The following is a 3,937-nucleotide window of genomic DNA, read 5'->3' on the forward strand; positions in this document are numbered from 1 at the left end:
TTGAAAAGTTCAATGAATCTCAGAAGAATCTAGGAGTTTCTAAGAACCAAATAAAACCTAATACTTATATATTTCGTTCTTCATGGCGGAAATTTGTAAATCGTCATTCACCTACCTTTCAAATATGTTATAGCTTGGATTACGGCATCCCTCTTCTAAGTTATAATATATTGTGATTGGATCCTAGCCTTAATACTACATTTGGGTGTTTTATTAAGGACTATCTTTATATCTAAACTAAACTTGTATTTTCTTCTTTTCAGATGTCTTCCAACAATGTTGCTTCTGGCCCAAACCCTACCGGCTCCTTCTCTCTCATGAACCTTTGTGGGAGAGTCATCTTTGGTGGATCCAACTTTATAGATTGGATCAGGAACATCAGGATGGTCACTCGGTATGAGAACAAAGAATATGTTCTCGACAAGGACCTTAAGTTGCCCGAGCAAACTGCTACTCCTGAGGAGCTTGCTGAATATGAGGCACATGAAAGAGATGCTACAAAAATGGCATGCATCATGATGGCCACTATGACAGCCGAGCTTCAAAAGTCCTACGAGGACTACTATCCTTTTGAGATGCACCAGGATTTGATGGACCGCTACCATCAGAGTGCTCGTCAAGAGCGATATGAAATTATCTCCTCCATGATAACAACCCAGATGAAGGATGGTGAACCCATCACGGGCCACATGCAGAAAATGCAAAGGTATGTGGATCGTTTGTAGAAATTGAATATGAACTTCCCTGAGGAGTTGGCAATTAACATCATTTTGCACTCCTTACCTTCATGTTATGATCAATTCCGCATGACATACCACATGAACAAGGAGGAAGTCACACTCAGCAAACTTCAAGGACTTCTGAAGACCGCCGAAAGCGGTCTTAAAAGGTAAGTCGGTTGTTACTACTCCTACTCCTACAGCTACCCCTGTTTTGGCTATCGGACAAGGCAAAGGGAAGGAGAGGAAGACCCGTTCGAAGGGTACCAAGGGAAAGTCTCTTGATGGCTCCTCATCAAGTGGAACCAAAGGTGGTTCTGTTATTCCTTCTACCATCCCTAAGGATGCTAAATGCTTCTATTTCCAGAATAAGGGGCACTGGAAGCGAAACTGCCCAAAGTACTTGCAGGATGTTAAGGATGGGAAAGTGAAACCAACCCATGCAGGTATTTACACTATATTGTCTAATAAATCACCAGATTCTAACTCTTGGGTCCTTGATACAGGTTGTGGTATTCACATATGTTCTGATCTGCAGGGCCTAAGAAGAAGTGAGGATTTGGAGCACGGAAAGATAAACTTAATCATGGGGAACAAGAAGGTTTCATCTGTTACCAATATTGGAGTTTATACTTTGTTTCTAGATAGTGGGTTAAAATTAGATTTGAATAAATGTGTTTACTCGTCTGAAATGGCGAGGAATATTATTTCTTTTCATGGTTTGTACAAACAAGGGTTTACCTTTTCTTTGGATAATGAAATTGGTAGTATTAATGCTTTCTTTAATAATGTTCTTTATTTTAAAGCATTACCTTGTGATGGTGTGTATGAAACTGTGTCGGTTGTAGATAACCTAGGAAATAATGTGTTGTGTATTGATTCTTCTACTAGCTTGGATAAATCATCATTATGGCATTGTCGTCTTGGACATGTAAACAAGAAACGCATAGGCCAACTCCAAAAGGATGGAGTCTTGGAGTCAGTTGACCTAAAGTCAGATGATAGTTGTGAATCTTGTTTGCTTGGGAAAATGACAAAATCACCCTTCACTGGTTCTTGTGAAAGGGGTGAGGGTTTGTTGGACCTTATACATATTGATGTATGTGGACCTTTCAAAACCGCCACAAGGGATGCTAATCGCTATTATCTTACTTTTACCGATGATTACAGTAGATATGGTTATGTCTACTTAATCAAGCATAAGTCAGAAACTTTTGAAAAGTTTAAAGAGTTTAAACAGGAAGTAGAAAATCAATTGGGCAGGAACGTTAAGATGATTCGATCCGATCGAGGTGGTGAGTATCTTAGCACTGAGTTCCTCGACTATCTTAAGGAGTGTGGGATTGTCTCACAATTGACACCTCCCAGGACACCACAGCTGAATGGTGTGGCTGAGAGGCGTAATCAGACCTTGTTGGATATGGTTCGCTCCATGATGAGTCGAGCTTCGCTACCAATCTCTTTCTGGGGGTATGCCTTAGAGACTGCCGCCCATATCCTTAATCTAGTCCCTACAAAGAAGGTTGCCAAAACACCTCATGAGATGTGGACTGGGAAAGTTCCCAACTTGGACCACATCAAGATTTGGGGTTGCGAGGATTTTGTGAGACACGAGACTCACGATAAGCTCAAACCTCGAAGTGAGAGGTGTATTTTCATCGGCTACCCACATAAATCCTTTGGTTACCTCTTTTACAGACCCAATGAGAATGTGGTCTTTGTAGAAAGGAGAGGGGTCTTTCGTGAAAGAGAGTTCATCAGCCAAGGAAACAGTGGGAGGTAAATTGATCTTGAAGAACTTCAAGAGTCAAGTGGTGAAGGAATCTCAAATCCTAGCAATCAACCTGAGGAGGAAACTCCTGTTGATCCGACTGACGAGTCTGTACCTCTGAGGCGTTCAACGAGAGTTAGGAATGCACCTGAGCATTACTATGGTTTCCACATTACTGCGGAAGGTGATACACTTATCAGTGATAGTACATTGGTAAATCTGGATGAACCTAACAGCTGCACGGAAGCCATGGCAGGCCCTGAGGCTGCTAAATGGAAAGAGGCTATGGACAGCGAGATACAGTCCATGTATGACAATCAAGTTTGGAACCTGGTTGACAATGTACCAGGTCGTAAGACAGTTGGGTGCAAATGGATCTTCAAGAAGAAGACCGACATGGATGGTAATGTACACACTACAAGGCGCGACTGGTTGCAAAGGGCTTTTCTCAAACTCCGGGAGTTGATTATGATGAGACCTTTTCACCAGTAGAAAAGATTAAGTCTATTAGGGTAATGTTAGCCACTGCTGCATTTCATGACTATGAAATATGGCAAATGGATATCAAAACCGCTTTCCTTAATTGGAAGTTGGCTGAGGATGTTTACATGAGTCAGCCAGAGGGTTTTTTCAGTACAGAGCACCCGAATAGAGTGTGTAAGATTGAGAAATCTATCTATGGATTGAAACAAGCACCTCACAGATGGAATCTTTGTTTCGATGAGAAAGTCAAAGAGTTTGGTTTTTCAAGAAGCGAAGATGAGTCTTGTGTTTATGTCAGAGCTACTGGGAGTACAGTTAGCTTCTTGGTACTGTATGTGGATGACATACTGCTCATAGGAAACGACATCCCAACTTTGCAGGAGGTGAAGTCCTGGCTTGGGAAGTGTTTTGCTATGAAGGACCTTGGAGAGGCTGCTTATATCCTAGGGATAAGGATATTAAGAGACAGGAGTAAAAGGCTAATTGGACTTAGTCAGAGTACCAAATTGGATAAGGTGTTGAAAAGGTTCAACATGCAGAATTCCAAGAAAGGGGAGTTACTGATCCAAAGCAATGCCAAACTGAGCAAGGCTCAGAGCCCGAGTACAGAGGCTGAGATAGCTGAGATGAGTCGATTGCCATATGCTTCCGCTGTTGGCTCGATCATGTATGCTATGACTTGTACTCGTCCTGATGTGGAGTTTGCTTTGAGCATGGTCAGCAGATATCAGGGGAACCCTGGCAAGGCTCACTGGACTGCGGTAAAGAATATACTCAAGTACCTACGAAGGACTAAGGATTGGATTCTTACCCTTGGTGGGAGTGATGACTTGAGAGTAGTAGGGTATAGTGATGCTAGTTTCCAGACTGATAGGGATAACTTCCGCTCTCAGTCGGGCTGGGTCTTTACCCTAAATGGAGGGGCAATCACTTGGAAGAGTTCCAAGCAGGAGACGGTAGCTGA

This window comes from Lactuca virosa, chromosome 5, assembly GCF_052849685.1.
Source record: "Lactuca virosa cultivar CGN04683 chromosome 5, Lactuca_virosa_CGN04683_v6, whole genome shotgun sequence".
Classification (NCBI taxonomy): Eukaryota; Viridiplantae; Streptophyta; class Magnoliopsida; order Asterales; family Asteraceae; genus Lactuca; species Lactuca virosa.